Source organism: Canis lupus, chromosome 35 (genome assembly GCF_003254725.2).
Source record: "Canis lupus dingo isolate Sandy chromosome 35, ASM325472v2, whole genome shotgun sequence".
NCBI classification, from domain to species: Eukaryota; Metazoa; Chordata; class Mammalia; order Carnivora; family Canidae; genus Canis; species Canis lupus.
In genome coordinates this window covers 9999740-10025840 of record NC_064277.1, presented here as the reverse complement: position 1 = coordinate 10025840, position 26101 = coordinate 9999740, and the positions used below count along the sequence as shown (strand labels likewise).

At 39.7% G+C, this 26101-nt stretch overlaps 1 long non-coding RNA gene across 3 annotated transcripts; it reads right to left on the bottom strand.

The window, feature by feature from the left end:
* Window positions 1-3263: 3263 nt before the first annotated feature.
* LOC112664791 (uncharacterized) lies at window positions 3264-24352 on the bottom strand. 3 transcript variants are annotated; one of them, XR_004812221.2, is made up of 9 exons: window positions 23883-24352; window positions 19900-20024; window positions 18834-18933; window positions 18191-18335; window positions 16504-16599; window positions 15974-16154; window positions 13705-13837; window positions 8810-8983; window positions 3264-5713 (listed from the first exon to the last, which is right to left on the bottom strand). It is a non-coding gene; the product is annotated as an uncharacterized LOC112664791 (long non-coding RNA). The 3 variants fall into 3 exon arrangements; XR_004812220.2 differs by having other exon boundaries at window positions 15974-16121; XR_007408466.1 differs by lacking the exons at window positions 3264-5713; window positions 8810-8983; window positions 13705-13837 and adding an exon at window positions 15460-15599.
* Window positions 24353-26101: the final 1749 nt, after the last annotated feature.

The window sequence follows — 26101 nt, the reverse complement described above, 5'->3', positions numbered from 1 at the left end:
CTGCTAGAATGTTTTCTAGAGTGGTGGCATCAGTTCTATATTCCCATTAGCAGTATATGAGGGTTATAATTTCTCCACATTTTCCCCAACACTTGTTACTTACTTTTTGATTCTAGCCACTCTTACGGGAATGAAGTGGCGTCCCATTGTAGTTTTGATTTGCATTCTTTTAACGCAATGACACATTACATAGAGCATCTTTTCATGTGCTATTGGCCATTTGTGTATCTTCCTTAAAGACATGTCTTTATTCTTTTGCATGTTGTTATCCAGTTGAATTGTCTATGTCTCCTTTTATTTCTTTTTTTAAAAAGGTTTTAATTAATTAATTAATTAATTAATTAATTAATTTTAGACAGAGAGAGAGTGGGAGGAAGGGGCAGATGTGGAGGGAAGGGAGAGAATCTCAAGCCAAATCCACGCTGAGAATGGAGACCAGTGTAGGACTCAATTTCACGACCCTGAGATCATGAACTGAGCTGAAACCAAGAGTCAGATGCTTAATCTACTGAGCCATCCTGGTGGCCTATATTTCTTATTTCCGTCAGTTTTGTGTTATTTTTTTTGGTGCTGTGTTGTTAGAAGCATGTATGTTTATAATTATTATATCTTCCTGATGGACTGGCCTTTTTTTTATTGTAAAATGTCCTTTATCTCTAATAGCTTTTTTTTTTGGTTTTTGTTTTAAAATCTATTTTGTCTTATAGTAGTATAGCCATATCATCTTTTTTGCGGTTGCTGTTTGCATGGGACTTTGTTTTCTATCCTTTCACTTTCAATCTCTCAGTGTCTTTGAAACTAAAGTATGTCTCTTGAAGACAGCATATATTTGGATCACATGTTTTAATTCAATCTGACAGTCTCTGTCTTTCGACTGGATTACTTAATCCATTCACATTTAATGTTATTTTCAATGACAGTTGAATTAATGTCTGCAATTTTACTTTTTATGGGGATCCCTGGGTGGCGCAGCGGTTTAGCCTCACCTTTGGCCTGGGGCGTGACCCTGGATACCCGGGATCGAATCCCACGTTGGTCTCCTGGTGCATGGAGCCCGCTTCCCCCTCTGCCTATGTCTCTGCCTCTCTCTCTCTCTCTCTGTGTGACTATCATAAATAATAAAAAAAAAATTACTTTTTATGTCTTTCTTGTCTTTTTTGTTCCTCTTTTCTGTATTAATGCTTTTTTTTTGCATTAAGTGACTATTTCTAATATAGCATTTTAATTTCTTTAATTATTTTCTTCACTCTATATTTTTGAGCTATTTTCTTAGTGGGTGCTCTAGAGCTTACCATATATATCTCAGTTATCAGACTCAGCTTCAGATTTACACTAACATTTCAAGTGAGATATAGAAATATTATTCCTTTCCTCTTTTTGTCATATTATTGCTATACATAAAATCTATTTTCTTTTTTCTTCCTTTTTTTGTAGTATTATTTTTATACATATTAAATCTGTAAGTGTTACAGGCACAAAAAGTCACAGTGTTATAATTATTACTTTAAATAATTTTGTATTTCAAAGAAGCCAAGAGAAGAAAAGAGAGTGAGTTTATATTTATAGTTTTCATTATATTAATCTTTTATTTATTATTTCTGGTTCTCTTTATTTGTCCTTCTGGATTTGACTTACCACTTGGAATCATTTCCTTAGCCCAGTACAGGTTTGTTCCTATTCATCTCCTTTGTGTTATTGCAATTATATTACATGTCTATATGTTATAGTCCCAACAGTGTATTATATACATATTTTTTATACAATTGATTTTTAAATAAGAGAAGAAAGGAGGATATGTATTTATATAGCCTTATATTATTTCATAGTTACCTTAACCAATGCTTGTTGATTTTTTGGGTGTGATAGTCTAATTACTGTCTGAGGTCACTTTAGCCTGAATAACTTCCTTTAGTATTCCATGTAAGGCAGATCTGCTAGCAACAGACTCTGTTATTGTTCTTCTGGGAATGTCTTCATTTTGCTTTAACTTTTTAAGGATAGCTTTGCTGGATATAAGATTCTTGGTTGACAGTTTTCTTTCTTTTTTTTTTTTTTTTTTTGGGTGCATGAACACTTGGAATGTGTTATCCTACTACCTTTCTATTTCCATTATTTTTGCTGATAAGTCCATTGTGAATGTTATTTGGATTCCCTCTTAAATATGAGTTGTTTTTCTCTTACTACTTTCAAGAGTTTATCTTGATTTTTGACTTTCAGCCTTTTTACTATGATGAGTCCGCTTATGGATCTCATCATGTTTATCCTACTTGGAGTTTGTTGAACTTCTTGGATGAGTAAATTAATGTTTTTCATTACATTTATGTTTTAGGCTATTATTTCTTCAAATATTTTTCTGCCACTTTTTTCTCCTTCTTTTCCTTCTAATATTTCCATTATGTATATATAAGTGCACTTTATAATGTCTTGCATTTCTCTCTTCCTTTTTCTTTATTCTTATTTAAATCTATTTTTTTAGAATGCATATTCTCTATTACTCTATCTTCAAGTTTGCTAATTCTTTTGCCATTCAAATATTCTTTTGAGTCCTTTTACGAATTTTCAATTTCTGTTATTGTGCTTTTCACTTTCAGAATTTCCATTTGACTCTTTTTTTTATATCTCCTTATTGATAGTCTTTATCTGATGAGACATTGTCCATTATCATTATACCTTCATTTCTTTAATATCGTTTTCTTTTAGACTATTGAACATATTTATAATCACTCTATATATTAAATTTGATTATCTGATTACTGTCACAGTTTATGTTGCCTGCCTTTTCCCCAGTGTACAGGTCATACTATAATGTTTTTTTGGAAGTCTTGTAACTTTGTGTTGGAAACTGGGAATTTTAAATAATACTTTGTACAACTCTTGATATTGGTAGCCCCCTCCTGACCTTGTCATTTTTTAGTGATTGCCCAAATTATTTTTGTGGACTTTACTTCTCCTGAGGTATTATCCCTCTGATATTGTTCCTTATCGAGTTCAACCTCACGTATACCCACAGTCACTCTGAGTTGGTAGTGGTTTTGGCAGAGTTGTCTTTGAGAGTCTCCTCCCTTGACCACACTCAGCTGTTAAGCTCTACTAGTTGCTGGATGAGTGCTCTATTATTTTTAACAAGTTTTGTATACCTTGACTATTAGCCCATTATACAGTGGCTTTGGTGATAAAAGCACAACAATATCAAAATGCAAATGATCCAGAGAACTAAAAACATGACTCAGTTTAATTTTAACTACCAGAATGGTGTGGCTGGATTCTGCTGATCACACTGGAAAAGTAACATCATAAACCAAAAAGTGTCAATGGCAATGAGGTTCCACCTGGATCCCTGAGAGTCAGTTAAGGGTCTAATGTAGTTGATCTTCCAGAAATGAGTATGTGCCATATCCTGTGTAATGTTGCTCCCCTCACCATAAAACAATTAGGTCAACTTTTGGGATGAGACAAAAGTCTTTTGTGCAGTGATGACTCTATTTCAAAAAACATGAGGCTCTTTTTTTTTTCTACTCTATAAGATGGTGGATATGTTGCCATGTCTAGTTTGATGATGAATCCAGGCAGCCGTATTGATAATCTGGGTAGTACAGACTTAATCAGTAACTTGATTTCTGTTGGTTTCATCTGAGGATAGGCCCTTGCATAGCATCTACATGAGTGACCCAGATGGTTCCATTAGCAGCATGATTTGTTTTCACATTTCACGGCCCTAAATAAGAGTATTTTTAATCTGCCAGTCTGCAGTTTCCAAGTGACAGACCAAATAATTAGGCCATTGGCTCCAGTGTAAGAGCCAGTAACAATAAAACATAGTTTATCAAGGAGAATAGTGGCCAGAATTGTGAGAATGTCCTTTGGTTATTATGCCCACTGACCAGAGCAAGTATGTGCGTTTTTGGTTTTGCATAGCTGTCATTGAGGCTGGACAGCTGTAGCAGCTCAGTGGGGACAAATGGGCATCAACTTAGCTCATCTATTTGTGAACCAGGCCCATGCCCAAGGGTTCCATTGACCATCAACTTTGCTTCGGGCAATGGAGTGAGGCATAAAATTTCTGTCAATAAGATAACTACCATTTTTTCTTTTTAGATATGACCATGAGGCTATGAATTTCTGCCTATGATAGTTGCAAATTTTCTTCCTTGTATAAAATATATAAGTGGGTATCTCTATAACTATTGCTTGAGAGAAGTCAATACCTTTTGTCCCCACCAGAATGAATCTTAGTGTTGTTGTAGACCTGAGGCTGACAGCCAGATTGGTGAGGAAGTTCCCCTTTCTAGAGAAGGGTTAGCAATAACTAGGGCACTATTCAGCTGATTGTCTTTGAATTTGCTTCTTGAGATCTGGCCTACAACTGTTGGGTTGGAAGGTTAGAAACATTTCCTCCTTATTAATAGGCAATAAAGTAGAGGACTACTTATTGCCTGGTTAACCATACAGTTTGTCAATACATTGGCCATCTTATACTGGGCAAACAATAAAGAACCTCATGTTCTTTGAGGCAGAGTTGCCACTGCACACCAGACTTCTGACTTTGCCAAAAGTCGACCCAGTTGCCATACAGTGAGGGAGGCAACATTGTACATTGTTTACTGATTTCCATGAACTTCCCTCAATTCTCATCAATTTTGCATAAGGCCCTTTTCCTTTCTCTTACAGAAAGTCATATGCCTGGCAGCATCCAATCTTTGCTGATAAAACAGTCAAATACTGTGAGGGGTCTGAGATTTCACCCTATTTTCAAACTACGAAAGTAGTCTGTTTATTATCATTTGCTCAGTACCACAGAATTAGTGGCCTAAAACAAGACACATTTATTTTTCATAGATTCTGTGGGTCACAGCTTAGGCATAGCTTAACTGAATCTCTTGCAAGGCTACAATCAAGATATTACCAGTACTGTATTCTTATCTGAAGCTTGGCTAGAAAAACATCTGTTTCCAAGTTCTAATGATTTTTCACAGCATTCAGTTTCCTACAAGCTGTAGGGCCCCAATTCTTGCTAGTTCTCAGCTGGAGGCTACCTTCAGTTTCTTGCTACATGGATCTTCTCAATATGGCCATTTTCTTCCTCAAAGCCAGCAAGGGGGAGAGTTTTCTTGTAAGACAGACATTATAGATATATGTAATATGATTACGTACACATAATCACATATATCCATGTCACTTTTTCTATATTTTATTAGTTAAAAGCAATACCCATCCTCAAGGGAAGAGGACATGACAGGGCATTGATATGAGGAGATGGGGACCTTGAGGACCATGTTGGAGTCTATCTGTCAGAGTCTCCCATAGTTTCAAGGATGCTGGTGGAAGACATGAGACCCTTGGGTCAGAGACAGGACTTTTCACAGTAAGAATGGTAGCCCAAGTATCAGCATTTGTGCTGGTCCTCTGAGTCTCAATTCCCAAAGGACAATGTAAAGAGGGCCAGATAATATCTGTACATATAGTGGAGTGGGTTACAGGAGAGGAACCCTGGAGCTCAGAAGCCTGAATCTTTTTTTTTAAAGGAAATAAGCATGCCTGATGACCTGTGCCCTGAAGGGAGATACTACCTCTGTCCTCCAAGACTGTTCACTCTGCAAACATCCTTGAAAAGATAGTCTAAAACAAATGCAATGTCTGCTTGGAAGATGTGCAGAAGCATCTGGAGATGGAGAATTATCTTTCAATGGGCAGATCTTGACTCTGAGAAGCATATCTAGGTACAATAGAAAAATATAAACATATATCAATAACTCTAATGAATAGTTAAGTGTGAAAAGGGACATTCAATGTGGTAGGGAGCTCAGAGGGAGGCAAAGGTATTTCTAACTCTAGGGATTAGACAATCCATTACATAATTTATGTTGCATTTTTAAAAAAGATTTTATTAACTTATTCACTAGAGCCAGAGAGACATATCAGAGACATAGGCAGAGGGAGAAGCAGGCTCCTTGCAGGGAGCCCAATGCAGAACCCCAGGATCATGCCCTAGCCGAAGGCAGATGCTCAACCACTGAGCTACCCAGGCATCCCAAATTTATGTTGGATTTTAAAGCAGTTCTAAGATTTCAGCTAGTGAGGGAAAATGGAAAGAAAAGAATATATAGAAGCAGCAGGAAGAGCAAAGGCACAGAAGAGAGAAGCCCTCTGTAGTTTTTTTTATGTTGGACAATTTCATTTGGCTTAACTGAGTGTGAGAGAAGGGCAGTGGTATGGTGAAAAGCCTGGAAGTGTAAAATGAGGTTGGCTAACGATGGGCTTTAAGTATCTATTTAGGTGCCATCAAAGTGTCCTGAGTGAATAAGTGTGAAAGGAATAATTTATTCAATATCGTGCTGTAGGAATTGCAATCTCAAGGTAGTGGAATGACTTCAAGGTGCAAAAAGATTTGAAACAGAATTCCTAAAGAAAATACTATTGTGATTGGTACAGGCCAGAAGGTGATGAGAGTCTAAGGTGGCTCTTTGGCAGTGGGAAGGAAAAGGTACAGTTGGATGTACACCTTTTTCACTTGTAGAATCAGCTGGACTTGGTAGCTCATTGCTCCTGTAATGCAACAAAAAGGATGAGCCAAGAAGTAACCCAAGTACCTGCAAGGCTAGTGGCACCAAGAGGAGAAATACAGAAGATATAAGAAGGTACAGATAACGAGGAGAAGATGATACTTTTGATTTGGGATAAAAAAGAAACCCTTTGAAAATGGACCTATTTGAAGAGCAATGTGATCTCTTGATGCACTTAGAGATACTTCACTGGTGCAATGAAAACTATATGCAAAGAAAAGTTTAAAGCAGTGAAGCACAAATTCAGAGTCATCTTATTAAGCATAGGTGGTAATAATTAGGAGAATTTCTTTCATTTGGCCGCCATCATGCTTAAGGAAAAGAATAATAAATTCAAATTAGGATTGGTTAAAAACTGGACAATTTCCATACCTCTAAGATGGGAAAATTTTGCCTACATATTATAGCTTATTCAAGTAGGCGGAGGTAATTTTTAAAAGCTGAAGGCTTATGATTGAAGGTGTAGGTCTTTATTTTTAAACTCAGTGACTCCATGAGATAGGCATACATAAGCTTTTCTTATTGAGGGAGAGTTATGTGTTTCTACGTACTTGAACTTGACTGGGGAAGGGTAAGAGGAAAGGATTTCTCTGCTGAGCATTTAGTGTAGCCCGGATTCAATCCACACACTATTGTCCATTCAAGATCATCCTCCTTTCAGAGCATGTATTCACCAGGAAGCACTACATTAATTTTTGTTCCCACTATGACGTTTTAGGTTTTGCTTCACAGAGTCAACTTTCACGTTTGTTTTCTGTTCAAGGAATACAAACTCATAATTAAAGTGGCTGTCATTTAGGGGCACCTGGCTCTGGCTGGCTCAGTCAGTAGAGTCCACGACGCTTGGGGTTGTAAGTTCAAGCCCCATGTTGCGTGTAAGAGATTACTTAAAAAAAATAAAGTAGCTGTCATTAAATACATCTAGATGCTTGGGCTCACAAGATAAGAGGGAAGGCGTGAAAAGGGAAAGACAGAGGAACAGAGAGACCTTGGAGTGCCTTCTTTCTCATTCCACATTTTAGAGGTCAATAAGATAAGTTTATTAAATGAAAGAAGGAAGCAGTCACCTGTTAAGCGTCCTTTATATGCTTCATTCTTTACTCTGACATACAGCTCCATTTATTCTTATTCTCATTTTACAGATTAGTAGACTAAGACTCAGGAACGAAATAACCTGCCTCCAACCGGAAAGCTGAATTTTAGTTAGGTAAGGTTGACCGTTCTGTCTCATTCTTGCTATGACACCATGAGCTTTTTACAAAGTAGCTAAACAATTTGTGTCACCAAACATGGTTTGAAGTGACATCGTTGGAAGAAAAGTTCAGAGATACACACAACGTAGTGCCTTTTTTCAGAAAACCTTAACTGTCATTAGGTAGAACATAAGCCAATCCTGGTCTGATACTTGAGCTTGATTAGAAAGTATTTTTGAGTCATCTGGAGTCTTTATCTTGGATTTAAAGGCTTTTTCTACATCATGTTGGAGTTTCATCCATCCAAATGCCTTCTGATTTCCCCTTAGCTCAGATGACTGCAGTGGCTTTTTTCTTGTCTCAGGAACAGTTTCTAGACACTTGGGCTATTTATCTTCTCAGTATGCCCCTTTCCTCCACAGTATGACATGTCACTTTTTTTTTTTAAAAGATTGTATTTATTCATGAAAGACACAGAGACACATGTCCCTGACATATCACTTCTTTCAACTGTCTAGCTGATCTATACAATACATTCATATAGTAGAATCAAGAAACATAGCAAATGGGATGCCTGAGTGACTCAGTGGTTGAGCGTCTGCTTTGGGCTCAGGGCATGATCATGGGGTCCTGGGATTGAGTCTCATATCAGGCTCCCTGCTGGGAGATTGCATCTCTTGCCTATGTATCTACCTCTCTCTCTCTCTGTCTCTCATGAGTAAATACATAAAATCTTAAAAAAAAGAAAGAAATACATCAGTTATCTATTCCACTATTGAATGGACTTTTCAGTTGTTTCCATTTGAAACCATTATAAATGAAACTACACAAATATTCTTGTTGTGGAGATAGCTGGACTGCCAACATTAAGAAGGGGCTAGATAAATAACCCTAAATTATTTAGGGTTACTTCATTGCTCAAATATAGACTGATAACAATAATAAGCTCCCCCTCCATTTTAACCACAATAGCATAAATTCCTTTCTATCTGTTTCATGTTCTTGTTGCAAGCATAGGCTGAAAACATCACCTAAGAAGATTCACAAAATGGTTACCTTATTGTTTTCCATATTTTTTGGGGCAAATTTGATCTGTATTCATTCAGTCTTGAATTTGGCTGTATAAATGACCACACATGATGCCATCTACTCTCTCATCAATATGTTACAGATAGGGAAATACCAAGGTTGAGGGCTAAGGAGTTTTCTCAGGAACATGGAATTAACAGTCTGGAAGTTGGAAAGAGAAAAATTATCTTATATCTTTGTTTCAGACAGTTTCATAAAAAAATGTAACCTTCAATCGTGTTTTCATTGTAGGAACATAAGCTTTATCCTAAGACTAGTCTGCAGAGGTCTTAACATGAATTGTAAAGACGTCACATTTCTGAAGAATAAAGATTTGCTTTTTGGAAAAGTTATTCTATGACATTCGAAGGCATGTAACATTCGAAGCAGAAAATAGCTGGTGATATCAATTAAAAGGAAGAAAAGCAAAATACTATCACATTGTGATTTGAGAAAATGAATCGCACAATTCTTGATACTGGAGAGTAGTCATACCCATGTGTCTGTAATGGTTATTTCTTGATTTTGCTATATGATGAGTTTTATAGGTAAGCAAGACCTAGAACATACATTTGTGTTTGTTTGTTTTTTTTAAGATTTTATTATTCATTCATTCATTCATTCATTCATGAGACAGAGAGAGAGAGAGGCAGAGATATAAGCAGAGGGAGAAAGAGGATCCCCATGGGGAGCCTGATGCAGAACCTGATCCCAGGACCCCAGGATCAAGACCTGAGCCAAAGGCAGATGCTCAACCACTGAGCCACCCAGGTGTCCCCAGTTGTTTGTTTTTATACAGGAAAGTTAGTGATATTTGTCATTATAGTTTTCCAATAGTTTCTCTTATGTTTTTTAGGTAAATATCATCTATAAATAATAAATTCAGGGGTTGGTCCTTCCAATACAATGGTCAACAATGATGATGGTGAGGATATTCTTGTTTTGTTCCTGACTTTAATGTAATTGTTTTAGTTAAAACAATTAGTGTTTAGTGTTTCCACATGAAGCGTGATTGACACCTTTCTTTGACAATAGCTCTCATGGTGATATTTAATTTTTTTCATTTCCATCATTTCTCAGATATTCTATAATTTCAGTCTAGATTCTTGTCTTGACTCAATTTGTTTAATAGAGAGTTACAAGTGTTCAGATGATTGGGGGTTTTGCTTTGTTTTGTTTTATAGTGAATTTTATTTCTCAGTTCTCTTATATTATGTCTTGCTCTTTGTATTTCTTTCTTTTTTTTTAAAGATTTTATTTATTTCATTTTGTTTGCTATTTTATTCGTTTCTTTTTTTAAAGATATATTTATCTTTATTTGAGAGAGTCTTTTAAGCAGATGCCATGCTAAGTGCAGAGCCTGATGTGGGACTCAATCTCACAACCCTGAGATCACCACCTGAGCCAAACCCCAGAGTTGGATGCTTAACTGACCCAGGCGCTCGTACTTTGTTTCTTTCTTTCTTTTTTTTTTTTTGTACTTTGTTTCTTTTTAAAATATTTGTTTATTTTTTATGATTTTATTTATTTATTTGAGAGAGAAAGAGAGAGAGAGAATACAAGCAGGGAGGAGGGGCAGGGGAAGAGGGAGAAGCCAATTCCTTACTGAGCCAAGAGCCAAGGCGGGGTTCCATCCCAGGACCCTGGGATCATGACCAGAGCCAAAGGCAGATGCTTTACCAACTGAGCCATCTGGGCACCCCTCTTTGTTTCTTATAATAAGTTTAAAAGTTTTAAATTGTGTTCTAGCAATTATTTTAATAATAATAATTTTAAAAGAGTATCTATTATTATTTAATAGCAATAACCTTAAAAGAGTATCCCTACTGTGAACAGTTGAAATTACTTCTGTAAAGTAAAAATGGTATATATTTAAGGTATATAACACGATGATTTGATATACATATACGTAGTGAAATGATGACTACAGTCCAGCTATTTAACATATCTTACGTAGTTACCTTTTTTAGTGCATAAGGAGTGAGTCTACCCTTTTAGCATATTTCTAGAGTTCTTAAGTAATCATTCCTGTACATGAGATCTGTAAACTTATTCATCTTACATAACTGCAGCTTGTACTTTTGACCGACATGTCTCCATTTGCCCCTCCCCTGCCCTGGTAATAAATATTCTACTCTACTTCTATGAGGTGTTTTTTTTTTTTCTTTTGTTTTGTTTTGAGATTCCATAAGTACGTGAGTATTTGTCTTTCTGTGTCTGCTTATCTCACTTAGCATAATGTCCTCAAGTTTCATCTATGTTGCAAATGGAAGGATTTCCTTATTTCTCATGGTTGAATAATGTTCTGTGTGTGTATGTGTGTGTATCCCTTCCTCCCTTGACCTAATTTTAATTGATATTTTTAATGATTATATCTCTAAATGTCCTTATTTCTTTGTATTTCATAGATCAGGTTTAAATGGCCTCATTTGACCCCAGGCTACTAAACTAATTTTTTTTTTAAAGAAGAAATCAACATAATTGTGTTATTTCTTACTTTCCCCTTCCCATTTCAATTTTTGTTAATCATGTAATTTCCATACTGTTAGAATTTTAAATGATAAGAGTGTGTTCTTTAATGCATAATTCTTACATTTGTTCAAATCCTAGACACACCAGTAGTTTCAATGTTCCTCATCAGTCTTTAGGTAGAATGACTGCATTTACCTCTTGGTCACCTGAAGTTAGTTCTCCAGTAGTATCTTATTTATTTATTTATTTATTTATTTATTTATTATTTTATTTTATTTTTAAAAAAGATTATTTACTTTAGAGAGAGAGATAAATTGAGAGAAAGAGAGAAAAAGAGAGAGAGAACAGTAGCAAGGGAGGGGCAGAGGGAGAGGGAGTGAAGATTCCCCTGCTCAGCGGGGAATCCTGTGGTGGGGCTCAATCTTATGAACACAAGATCATGACCTGAGCCAAAATTGAGAGTCAGATGCTTTGCTTACCTGACTGAGCCACCCAGATGCCCCTTTAGTGGTTTTGTAATGAGAGCTCTTGGGATCTAAAATCTGTTTCTTGTACGTGGAAAAGTGTTTGTTGCCCTTATACTTGAAAGTTGGTTTATCTGAGTACAAGACTCTTTAGTTGTACCTTCTTTCCTTAAGGATCTTTTGGGTTTTGGGTGCTGTTCTCTTATCTTCTAGTATTGGATCTTCCTGTACTCTGAGACTGGCTTTATTTTTTCTTCTTCATAAATGACTTGATATTTTCTTGGATCCCTAAATTATTCTTTCTCTATCTTTGAAGCTTAGGGAGTTTTATGGGATATTTTCAAAGAGAATATGTAAATATTGCCATAATTTTTCCTTGGATGCATGTTTTTACATTGTACAGATTCAAGTCTTATATTTTTGGAAACTTTTCCTGAATTTTAGCTTTCTTTTTTTCTGTGTTACTAACTTTCCTTATTTTCCTCAGAGACAAACTTTATGCAAATCTGATGTTTTCTAGTATGTTTTACTTGGAAACTATTTTCTCTCTAATATTTTGAAACTATTTCCATCTTAATTTGTTTACCTTTTCTTTTTTATATTTTCTATAGTGTTTATTTCCTTTTATATTACTTACAATTTGAACTTCATTTCTCTACTGCTTTTTTGCCCTATTTTTTCCCCTTAGGTCTTCAAGCTTATGTGTCGATTAATGTTAGTTCTTTGTATCATCTTTGATCTTTGCATCTTATTTAAGCTCTTGTAGGGTCAATTCATTCATTACATTTTCAAAATTTATGATAATGTGTTTTCTGATAGTTTTCATTTACTTTATGGCAATTTTTTGAGGGCATATTATTTTAGTTGGCATTTCTTCTCCTTTTTCTTACACTTTTTTTTTTTTTTTGGTATTTTGTGCTAGTTCATTTTTTAGAAAGAGCTCCTCCTCCCCTTCCTCCAATTCCTCCTCCTCCTTCTTTTAAATAAAGCACATTTTTCTTGGATCAGCTATAGGGAAGAGAAACCATGTGTCACTCCTGCAGGAATTCTACTTGTTCTTGTAGATTATTCCTTTGAACTTTTTCGTTTATTTCACCCAGGCCAGCTGAGATTATTAGCAAAAGACTACTCCCCATACAGATATTCCCTTATTTTTCATGCTGTATGACTAGCCTTCTTCCAGCATAATAGGCTACTCCAAAGCTAGCAGCTTCAAATAATCATTTATTATTATCGTGAGTGTTTTGGACCTATGCTCATTCATAAATCTGTGACTGGTTGCCGGTTGGCTAATTTAGGTGAGGCTGGGGATGGCTTTGCTCTCTCTCTATTTTATCCACCTTCTGAGACCAGCATGCTAGTCTGCATTTGTCCTTCTTGTAGCAGTGGCAGAGGTGTAAGAGGAAATACACAGGATTCTTGAGAACTTGTCTTGGAATTGGCACATCAGATTTACCTTATCCTATTGGCCAAAACAAATCAATATACTTGAGTCAAGATTCAGAGGAAACAGACTGTGTCTCCTTAGTGACAGGAACTGAAAAGTCACTTGAAAATGAGTGTGGATACAAGGCTGCAGAACTGGAGTCATTCACACAATTTATCACATTTATCAAATACAGAATGCTTTCTGGGGATCCCTGAGTGGCGCAGCGGTTTGGCGCCTGCCTTTGGCCCAGGGCGTGATCCTGGAGACCTGGGATCGAATCCCACGTCGGGCTCCTGGTGCATGGAGCCTGCTTCTCCCTCTGCCTATGTCTCTGCCTCTCTTTCTCTCTCTGTGACTATCATAAATAAATAAAACTTAAAAAAAAAATTAAAAAAAAAGGAATGCTTTCTGCAAATTATAGCTTATTTGTTTAATTCTCTGTTCATCCCCCATATTCCCTGCTTTTCATGACTTTGTGTTAATTGATCCAATGAATTTCCCACTGCCAGTACATGTACCTGTTCCTGTAGTTTCAAACAAAGTGAGGCAGGCAGACTTCAAAGACGGCCCCCTTCACTCTCACCTCCTGGTGTTCACACTCTTGTATAAACCTGTGCACTGAGTGTGGGCTGGATGTGTAGCAGCTTGCATCTATGGAAAAATAAATGGATGCAATTCCAAGATCAGGTTATAAAAACTATGTCTGTCATCCTGCTCACACACTTTCTCTTTCTCCAGTTATTCTTGCTTGCTTGCGTTGATGAAGCATGCTGCCATGTTGTGAGCTGCTTATGGAGAGGCCTACATGGCAAGGAACTGAGAGAGGCCTCCAGCTAACATCCAGCAAATAACTGAGGCCCTCAACCTAAAACCCTCAACCACATAAGTGAACTTGGAAGTGGACCACAGTTGAGACTTCAGATGACTGCAGGCCTGGCCAATACTTTGCTTTCAGCTTCTGAGGTGTCTTGAAGTAGAGAAATCCATGAAGCCATGCCCAAATTCTGACCTACAGAAACTGTGAGGCAGTAAATGATGATCATTAAAGCCACCAAGTTTTGAGGTAATATGTTACGCAGCAATTGCTAACTGATACACATGGATTGTTGGTTTAACCTTTCAGCTGTGCCATCTGCTTTAGAGAGGTGTGCCCTATCGACTTTGCTTGAGATCTGCAGTCAAGGGTATTCACTCTTAATAGCTTGACCTTCATGGCATTTGGCATCTCTTCTGGTATACATTGCAGGTTGCTGTTTATTATTTATTTAAATAAATTATTTAGCGTTAAAGTAACATTTTATCAAAGAAAAAGTTTAAAATTGTGGTCTTTATACTTTTCATCCTATGTCTTGCTTTTGGGTGATTTTTTTCCCGTTATAAAAATGTAAGTACATGAATTGTTCATTTCATTTCCAAATACTTCCAGAAAGCTGTTGCTTTAGACCCATGGTACGATGTGTGAGGAACTTAATGGACCCCAGCCCAGGGACAGAAGCCACCCTTTGCTGGCTCTCCTTTGACCTAGCATCTTCCTTCTCTTCTCTCATCTTCTATGTTTAACCCAAGACGTGGTCTGCATGGTTCCAGCATTAGATTGCCTGTGAGTTTACCTTAGTTCTGCCACTTACGATGACATGACTATAGGAAAATTAGCCTCTCTACGTCTCATTTCCCTAATCTCTAAATGCCTTATAGTATTGAGAACTAGCCTTGATAGCAATGTGAGGCTGACAAAATAAAATAATTATGCCAAGTGTTTAATACAGTACCTACCAGGTGATAAGCCCTCAATAAATGCTAACTTTGTAAAACATATATTTATTGAATACTTACTGATTGGCTGAGGTTGTGCTAGGTTATGAGGATACCAATATGAGTGTAATGTGGTTCCTTTTTCTCAAAGAAATCAGTCTTGTGAGTGAAATGGTAATTAATAGTTGGATAATATTATTGTTTATAAACACTGTCATGTACTTTACTAATCTGATCCTAATAAACTCACCTATGAGATATTATTCTTAAATTCCTGCTTTGGTTTCCTGCCTGGTATCCCAGTTACTCTAGGATTCGATGATGCTTTATATCAAAAGGATAGCCAAATAAAATGGTCTGTCTACCCATCTTCCCTTCTGAAAACCATTTACACTATTCTCTTAATATATGCATATATTTTACAAAGTTGTGGGGATGAAGCTTCTGGAACCAGGAGAACCATTTAGATGAACCAGTTAGCTAGGAAGAATGAAGAAAATTGCTGCTGTTGTTACCTCTTCTGGCCTCTGATTGGCCAGAGCCGGTTGTTCAACCTCGGGAACCCATTCCATTTGGCTGCAAGACCTGCTCCAAAACTAGATCCCAGATTGGTTCCCTGAGGGTCATCTGATAACCAGTGTTTGCTTCTCTCTGGATCTCCCTACATATGAGTGTTGGTCAGAGGAGGGCAGTAGAATGGAAAGGCAAGTGAGGAGATGGTAAGAAGCCAGCCAAAATTAGATGTGGTTACAGTGGGGAGGCAAAGAGTGGAGGGATTATTCACTGCAACTTCATGAGGAATCAGAGGGAGATACAATTCTCAAGGGCTTGGTACACAAACGAGAAGGCAAACTCCTCCCCTATGGACCTGTTCAGTTTGCCTGGCGGAAATATTTTAGGAAATAAAACTGTTTAGACCCCCGCCCTGCCCAAACCCAAAAATGTAAACCATGCCTCCCCGCTGTGTAGACCACAGAGTAAAACTCTTCAGCCCAAACAAACAACAAACAAAACACAACACAAAAGCAAAAATACCAGTTTTGTCTACTTCCGTCACGTGGGTATGACCAACGGGGAGAGTGTCAAGCAGGAGGCCTGGTGGATCTGTAGGAGGTTCTGGCCGAGGCTGGGAGATCAGGTGCCCGTGGCGCATTTTTGCTGGTGCTAATCTGTGATGCCTTCGCTGTTGTCAAGCGTATTTCATTAGTGTTTTTCCCTTATTAAATATGAAAATCATGTCAAAGGTAAATGTCAAGGGGCTATGAAATTACCCTTCTTATCTTCCGTACATTTATCAGTTGATAAATGGAAAGACACTGCTGCCAAAATAACTGAATGAATAATTTATAAATGACTGATGCATCTTGTATGTTGTTTCGGGCACAAAACAGTAGGACATCAATAATCAAAAGAAGTTGGATTAATTTAGCAGTATTTTGCTGGTGACGTTTTTATCTAAATGCTGCCGTGTAGATCTTGGTGGCCACAGCACCTCGCTTCTGTCAGTTTGGTCCTTATCCACTTGGGGGTACACGGGTAGGAGGGGAGGGGGCCCCCTTTTTTACCTCAGAGCTCCTTCTCCCTTCTTTGATAGTAAATACTGGGATTTGGTCTGGGCCTCTGTCTCTCTCTCTCTGTGGGTCTTTCTGTAGTACTTATACCTGGAATGTAAAAAAAATAAAAATAAAAAATCTTGTTTTAAGAAGGAGTTGCAAATCTACCCTGAATCCTCCCCTTGCCCAGGGGTTCCCCCTGACCCCAAAACCTAATTTACATTAAGGCAGTGTTATCTTTGAGATGTTAGTCTCTTTAGATGACTTTCTTAAATGCCTTCAAAATTCGAGGACACTGCCGTCTTCGTCACCCTAAAAAGCTCTTGACTGAGTTGGCAGGAATGGGGTGGGGGGGGGGTGGGCACAGAACAGAGCTCAATTCTCTTGCTGGCCAGGGTTTAGGCTCCTGCCAACTGCCCACCAGAAAGAAGATCTGGAAGCTTCACCTCCCTGCAGCAGTAAACTCAACTGCAAGTCTTCCTGGAAAACACAAAAACAAAAGAAAAAAAAAAACCAGAAAAACCCAAACCAAAATGCAGCCACAGGAAAATTCTGCGGAGAAAATGTGCTTGGATTTGGAGATGTCAACCTGGATCCAACCCCCCCCGGATGTGACACCCCACAGAAGGTCACACCGCCTCTTACTTCGGGAGCTGCGCTAACAAAGGGGGAAGGGGCCATAAGATTAGCATCCTGATTAATTCTGACAGCAGTCTTGAAGGGTGGCCACTTTATTATTATTATTATTTTTAAAATTTACCCTGTGGCTTTACGCACCCAACCTCGGATCTGCTTTTTGTCATCCCATTGTCACAACGGCCTTGCCTCGGGTCCCCAGGCCCCACTGCCTGTTAACAAGAGCAGCTTCCGCAGAGCCAGAGCGACATCTATCCCAACGCTGGTAACTTGGGGGGCTCTGCACCCCCGGCCCCTCGGCCAGGGTGCATTGGCGCAGCAGGGATCCCAGACCTGGGGGCGGGAGTGGGGGTGCAGAGGGGGGTGCTCCTGGGCTGGGCGCAGCAGAGATCCCAGACCTGGGGGTGGGGGTGGGGGTGCAGAGGGGGGTGCTCTTGGGCTGGGCACAGTAGAGATCCCAGACCTGGGGGCAGGGGTAGAAGGGGTACTGTGTGCTCCCAGGCTGGGCGCAGTAGATATCCCAGACCTGGGGGCGAGGGTGGGGGTGCAGACAGGGGTGCTCCCGGTTGGGCACAGCAGAGATCCCAGACCTGGGGGTGGGGTTGGGGGGGTCCTGGGTGCTCCCAGGCTGGGCGCAGCAGAGATCCCAGACGTGGGGGGCGAGGGTGGGGGTGCAGACAGGGGTGCTCCCGGGCTGGGCACAGCAGAGATCCCAAACCTGGGGGCGGAGGTTGGGGTGCAGAGGGAGGTGCTCCAGGGCTGGGCCCTGCAGAGATCCCAGACCTAGGGGCAGGCGTGAGGGTTTCTGGGTGCTCCCGGGCTGAGCACAGCTGAGATCCCAGACCTGGGGGCGGGGATGGGGGGGGTTCCTGGGTGCTCCCAGGCTGCGCAGGTTAGCAGCAGCTCAGGCCGGTAGCGAACCTGCTGGGGACACTGCAGGCGGGGATGAAAAGTGGTGCCCTCCCTCCCGGGCCGGAGCTGCGGTGCAGAATTGGCCCAGTCCCTGGAACTTCACAGACAGTGCAGCAGAAGGCACTGGCTCTCTCGTTTGGGCATTTATTACCTGGAGCAAAATGTGCAGAGAGGGTTGATAATGAAGTACTTGACTAATTCAGTGTGATCCAGCTGGCTCAGCCAGAGGGGCTGGCTGCCGAGGGAGGCAGGCCGGGATGCTAAAGAACTCACTGCTAGCCCTGTTCCCTTGGCACCTGGGAAGCCAAAACAAAGGAGTGCAGAGATCAAAAAGCAGAGAGGTATCAATAATAAAGAAGGAGAGGAGACCGGGAGGGGGAAGGGGTGGGAGTGGGGGGGCCTTCGCTTGTTTTTTAAGAAACTTCCCTTTCTTTCTCTTTTCTCTTCCGAATTAATAGCTTTCCACTCTCTGGATCTCTTTGCATTCTATATCAGAGTGAGTTTTTTGGTAACAGACCCCAGGTCTGTCTGTTTTTTTTTTTTTGTTTGTTTGTTTTGTTTCTTTATTTCTTTTCCTTTTAAACCTTGCATATTTGCCAGTGAATTCTAGCCAAACAAAAAGAGACAGATTCACTTGCACACACACAGAGAAATCTATAAAGTGCTTCTGGTGGAGATGGAGGTGTGCTTTCGGCCAACAGCGCTGTGACTAGGAAACTAATGTGTCCAGAGGACGTCTTTCTCTCTGGCTTCGTGGAAGCCAGCTGCCTTATGGTGTTCTCGTCCTTCAGTACCTGCTAATGGCCCATGCGAAGTTCCGCCTCTGATCGCCATCTCTTGCAATAAATAATGGATCTTGCATGTTCAAATGTGCTTAAACACTTTGAGGACCATCTGGTTACAAAGACAATAAATAAAATACTGGATGACTGACTTTAGTGCTGTATGTATCGTAATTATCTTTTAAAAATAGACACGGCACTCATCCTGGCTTCCAAGTATGAGTCATAACCATCCTGTGGGGCTTGCTGTCTTTCACACTCAGGAAAAAAAGGGGCTCCCTAGACCGTCAGAAACAAATGTGACAGATGAGCTCCTGTGGGGTGAAGAATAAGGTGAGAGAAAGGGGAAGCACTTCTACTAAATGTGAGCTTGATTTATAAGACCATTCAAGCCACGGGTTTACTCTTAACAAGTAGCAGCAAAGTCAAGGTTTCTGGGGATAGTCTTTACCCCGAAACTGCAAGGTGTGCCTTTTAGGAAACACAGCAAGGTGTGAGGTCTGCTTGCTAGTCTTCTTTTTTTTCTTAGTTTGTACCATCTTCATTTTACCTTTCTTGGGAAGCCCTCATGCTGTCTTTCCTTTGCCCTAGGCAGAAATGCTTCTTTAATCTTACTAAAGTATAAATGACTTCTAGTAGTTAAAGAATTAAATCTCTCTCACCCTTTTAAAAAAAAGTAAATATGTATATTTTCAAAGATTTCATTTAATAAATAATTTATTATTAATTATTATTATTTATTTCTATATTATTTATTAAGAGAGAGAGAGAGCAAGCACAAATGGTGGGCAGGGAGGGACAAAGGGAGAGGGAGAAGCAGACTCGCCACTGAGCAGGGATCCCAATGATGGGCTCTCTCCCAGGACCCTGAGATCATGACCTGAGCCGAAGGCAAACACTTAACCAACTGAGCCACCCAGGACCTCATCCTTGGACTATTTTTATTCAAAGAATCAAATGATCAAATACAAGAGATGAAACTATGGCTTTTGAAGTATTAAACTTTAGGGTAGAGATCTTTTGTGCATGGCTGAAGACCCTCATTTTCCCCCAAACATCACACAGGTTGGGCAGTTACCTGTATAATCCACATGTAAGGACCAGTTCATACTCCATCACTCTTGAAATTTGGTGTTATGCAGATTTTTTGTGGTACTGAGCACATGACAGTTATATTGACTGTTCTGGCCTTTCCATTTTGTTCTGAGGAAAAAACCAGCAGGAAGTAAAATATTTGCTTTGATTTTTAAAACTTTAGAGTAGCACATAAACATATATATATATATATATATATATATATATATATATATATATTTTTTTTTTTTATCAGGGCTTGAAATCACCTTTTATTTAAGAAGAGCAGAGACCCGTTCAAGCCAGATCATGAAGCTTTGTAAGGAAGGAGCCAGTGTAAGGAAATGGTTGCCATGGACTCTAAGATTCAGAGCTATAATATGGCTGAGTCTTACATGGACTTAAGTGAGACAGTGATTCTCGATCTGAGTCGCACGGCATTATGATTCATCACTCAAGTGCTCTGTTATTAAAGTGACTCAGCTATGCTTCACTATGTCTGCTCATCCAGAGTTTCTGCTCTCTCATAATTTTGGCTCTTGGTAGGCCCAGACAACCTCTATATCCCAATGCCCTTATTTTCAATCCTCAAGAGGGAATTGGATCATACCAGTTCATTATGAGGCCCCAGGACAATGGGTTTTGTACAGCCTCTGGTTGGGTCCCTCTGGGTCAGGTGCTTATTCTTCATCTACTTAACATTGGCCAAAGGTGGGTAGGGCTACATAGGACCAAAAGTAGACCAGTGGTGGCCACAGGCCAGAGGTATCCTTTGGGATCAGTTGGCAGACATCCTGACGATCATTCCACCAAGTGTAAATGAAAATTGTATTCAACATTTACTCATGTATGAAATATATTCTTCTTTATTGGGTGCTGGGCTATGCAATTGTTGCAAATTCTACATATTTTGACATATTCTACAGATTGTTACATATTCTATATATTGCTTTGGTCAATTGAATTATTACACAGTCAACATTGGGTATTTATTACTCTTGATTAAGAGTCTTTATTTTGTGAACTTTCTTATGCCACTCAAGTACATTCAGGCAAATGATTCATCTGGTAGCAACTTTAAGGGGTAATGGGACTTGCCTTCAAGATGTATCATCCATTCTTTATATAAGCTTCTGTGTAATTCATTTCACTTTATATACTTCTAGTCACCAAATAATAGTCCACTCATATTTGTAATGAACTAGTTTAGGCAGAGTCTGGCTTTTAACCTTCACCTTTGCATAAAAAATTAGATCCAGTGAGATAAAATGTTTTGTGAAGAGTTTCCACAGGGTAGTGTCAAACCAGCTTTTGTGTCACATCAAAGCAGCAACTGGCTGCCTTTGCAGGATGCTTTGAACGAGTACACCTTTCCGGAAATTTGCTCTTTGTTCTACAGTCTCTTTGAGAACAGAAGTCCAACAGAAGTCCAGTTTAGGAAAGTGGCATGGAACCCATCTACTCAGATAGGTCAAACATTGTTTAGGGGGATGGGAGGAAGCCTGTGGATGTGGAGGGTCTGGATGACACACAAATTAAGTTGGTAGCACTTACGGCTCTATCTCCAAGTATCACATCTAGTCATGGGTCAGGAAAATGACACCAGGCAGCCAAAAGGTGGTAATGTGGTAGCTGAAGGGCTGGGTAGACTACGGCAAAGGAGCACCTAGAAGGGAGCACTCTCTCAGAGAGAGAGAGAGAGAGAGAGTACAAGCAGTGGGAGTGGCAGGCAGAAAGAGAAGCAGACTCCCCACTGAGCAAGAAGACCGATGTGGGACTTGATCCCAGGACCCCAGGATCATGAATTTGGATAGAAACCAAAAGCAAGAGCCAAAGTCCATTAGAATAGGTGTCCAGGAGACAGGAAGGATATGGGCTTAGGGAAGCTTCCTAAGGGAACCCCATTACTGGACTGTAGCATGACTGGGCAATGTGTGGGGGTGACAGTAGAGTTCACATATGGTCTGGAGGAGCATATTTCAAGTAAGCTTGATGAGAAGAAAACCACTGTATCAAACCCTCTGATTTAGGAAGTATGTATGTGTGTGTGTGTGTGTGTGTGTGTGAGTATAGAACCTTCCTGTTCAGTCAGCGATAATAGTGGCTAGTCAAGTTGATATCCAGGATAGAAGACATCTATTAATATTAACCTAGGCCATGGTTTAATGATGCAGCGAATAGCTACCTGGGGTTAGAATGGCAGACTGTGCATGATTGGTTACAACCCTGTGGATATTTATATTAACATATGGCACGTTCCTGTTATGTATATACATCTTCACTCATTATTGCAGCTAATGGATTCTATCATGCCAGATCCAAGAACTGTAGTGTGGAAAAGGGGCCGTCCTGTGAAGAACTCAAGAAGACTTGTTTGTGTTGGAATACTGGTGGGAAACATGGATGGAACACTCAAAGGAATAACTGAAGCGAACTTAATAAAGGGACTATTTAGGGGCAACTGGGTGGTTGAGCATCTGCCTTTGGTTCAGGGCGTGATTCCAGGGTCCTGGGATCAAGTCCCTCATCAGGCTCCCTGCAAGGAGCCTACTTCTCCCTCTATGTCTCTGCCTCTCTCTCTGTGTCTCTCATGAATAAATAAATAAATGAAATCTTAAATAAATAAAAAAATAATAAAGGGACTGTTTAGAGAAGTGTGGGGCAGTTAAGAGAACCTATAAGAAATGATTAAGCATCCAGAGTCTAGCACCAGAGAAAGTCATTACCACACCTGCACTAAAGGGGTGAGGAGAGAGGGCAGCATTACCAGAACATGAGGAGAACAGGAGGCATGGAAGGGGCTGCCTGTGGAGGCACTACTGTCAAAGTTGTGACCCTAAGGGAAGGAGTGGGGCCACACCCTGCATCTACCCATCTCTCTTTCCTTCCTCTTTCTAAGATTCCTCTGGTCCCTCCCATTGACCAAACCCACCCAGAAGCCAGAGGCCAAGGAAAGTCATAGATATCATCTACAGAGGTGAGCCACCTTGGGCATAGAACAGGGCAAAGAGGGGTGAAGTATGAGTATGGTGGGGCACATGGAGAATTACGGCCATAATATTTTTACTTGGTCTTACTTAGGGAAAAGTGAGCTGGATGCAGGTAAATCTCTCTAGTACATTCCTAGGCTAATTGACCGAACAAATTAAAGTTACTCTTAATGGGAAAACTATGCTTAGAGTATCAGAAAGTAGATAGACAGGCCTGGTTATTTCATTCTAATTAGATCTAAGCAACTTTGACGGACTATTTCTTAAATTATGAAGTAAAGAGGTAGAATCCTTTAGAGATGAAAATTAAGTGAGCAGCAGTAATTTTTCTTGTTACTTGGTAAGTTTAGCATTATTTAATGTTACCTGGGTCCTCCCCAACTGTCACCCTTAGTGATTTATACTCAAAGATTTGCCTTAAACATGTCTCTTGAGAGCATTTCATTTTTGCCATGGAAGGAATAGTTTGTCTTTAATGAACTGATGAGATTGGAAAAGAAGCTTTGTCCTGGGCTGAGTTGCCACAGGAGGCTGGTCATCTGTCCCCTCTTTTTAGATTGTCTGCGCATGTTGTGATTAGCATAGTGGTTGATGGGATATCAGCTCTTTGGTGAGATGATGTGTGAGTCTGGGATTATGGCAATTCATGATACTTAGTTCTAGGACAACTGGCAATCTGTGAAGCACCCTTGGAAAGAGCCCAGTTCAATCTGAAGCAGAGATCATGGACTTAATGGTTGGAGTACATTTTTTTTATTTGTTATTATTATTTTTAATACATTTATTTTTTATTGGTGTTCAATTTGCCAACGTATAGAATAACACCCAGTGCTCATCCCATCAAGTGTCCCCCTCAGTCACCCAGTCACCCGGTTGGAGTACATTTTATAAATGAGTGTATGTCTTAGTGACATTTAACCCTAAATAAAATATGCTACCTAGAACACATATGTTCATAGGGTTCTGTTTGAGCAACACACTTTTACCGAGCACTTACTCTATGCCAAAAAGTTCCAGGAAAGACAGTATAACAGTGTCTCAGAGGATTTCTTTCTACAACAGAGAAAGCAAACCCTTGGCTTGCAGACACATTCAGTGAGTTGAAGTCTGTATATTCTTAGAAGAGCAGTCTGTGGTGACAAAACAGCTTCTGGCCATTCAAACCATGGGGCTTAGATGGAGTTTTATTTTCTGCCTCTTGAAGTCATCAACCCTTGGTGGAGCCTGTTTAGAGGCAGTGCTTTGTAATTCTTGATGAATGTCCAATAGTAATTATAAGGTTATTGTATTTGATGATAACAGCAATGGTAATAGCAGTAATAAGAAAACAATAGTCTTCAGTATCTGTGCCTGTGCAATAATAGTGTTTGTGGTGCCAGGTAAGTGGGGTCTAGCACCAAATGAGTCAGGCAGCTCATCTACTCCTTCCCTACCAGTACTTTTTCCAGGATGCCATCACGTCCTGAAAAGAAGACAGAGGCACTATGTAGAAGACCCTCTATGACATCACAGACCACCTCGTTTCCTGCTTTAGTCTTAAGACCCAGCCTGACATAATCTAGGATCTCATATATTTGTGCATATTTCTAAACAAAAGGTACAAAATCTCCAGTGCTTCCATAATAGAAGAAAACAAGTGTATTCAACATCCCTCAAAATCCTTTCTCAAGTGCTCTCTTTTCCTTGGGAGTCAGTAGGATACACTACCTGCTTGTAACAAATCTTTGCTCATTGACCATCTGTGCCAAAATGGGATTTGATGTCAGGGATATCTCCCCAAAAGTTCTATTAAAAGGGTGTTAACTTGTGTCTGTACAATTCCTGTCTTGCAGGATTTTGTTCACAAGTACCCTCCATCCTGAGGTGGGCACATTCCCAGTAGGAAAAAGACCACAATTAATAGATCTTCACAAAAATCAAACTCAGTCTTTGGTTTTGAAGTAAGGCCAGTTGCCAGTTTAGGCTTAGGCTCCATCGTTTTGTGACCTTGCAAATCCTTTACTACAGAGGGCCAGACAATGTTTTGCTGATTATCAAGTTGCCAGGTCACTGAAACATAATAGAGGAGGGTTTAATTTCTCTCTATTCCTCACCTCATACTGAAGACGGTGAGGATACCTTTGTGGGAATAACCTGCATAATAATTTTAAAAAATGGGGCCATGTCCGTATTGCTCCTCATTGAATTGTTACAAATTCGATGTGACAAATTTGAACAAAGCCTTCAAGTTTTGTCCAAGCCTTCAGAAAACAGAGTGGTATGAATTTCAGGTGCTCAAGTCACAAAGCCCTGTGATTTGGGGGCCTCCCACCAGCCAGACGAACACTAAACCCCTTGGATAAATGTCTCTCTCGGACCCAGTGTGGATGACTCCTCCACTTATCTACTTTCTGGGGCTCTTATGAGGATTAATTAATGCTTATGAAGAGCTATAATCACCTTGGATGAAAGGAGCGGTAGAAAAATAATGACCCTTCTACTTGGCACCTTTCATCTGAGGATCTCAAAGCACTTCACAAGCTTGAATTAATTAAGCCAAGGTAATTGCAAGGTATAATGACAATAACAATAATGATTATAATTATCCTCAACATTATTCTTAAGAACCTGATTTGAAATCAATTCCCAACACCACCTCTGCCATGGCGGTGGTCAGCCTCTTGCTCCCCGGGCCTGTCCTCCCTCTCCTCACTCACCCCTTCCTCACCAGCCATGCCTGTGACCTCTACCATCACCCTGGAAAGAACATGGGTTTTTTGGAAGGAGGGATACAGCAATCTGGAGTAGCACCTGTATTAGTGGTGACTTTCAGAAATGTGGGAATACACCATGTATTCAGTGATTGTTTTTGGAAGCATTTTGGATGAATGCTTTCTTCTTTATGATTCTTAGTGACAACAGTATATGCTTATACAGCACTCACTTTGTGCCTGGCACGCTTCTACGTGCTTTTGTGTATTTACTTATTTGAGTCTCACATAGACCCTATAAGGTAGGAACCATTACCATCATTATCCTGACTTCACAAATGAGGAAACTGAGGCACAGAACAATTTGAGACCTTACACGTCACAGAGTGTATCATAACCAGGTCACGGAATGGAAAGCAGCAGGTTGGAATTTATGACATGGGCAATCTACTGCCAGAATTTGCACTTTTAATCACTACACTTCACTACCTCTGTTAAGAGGAAATAGAATCATAATTTTTATGCA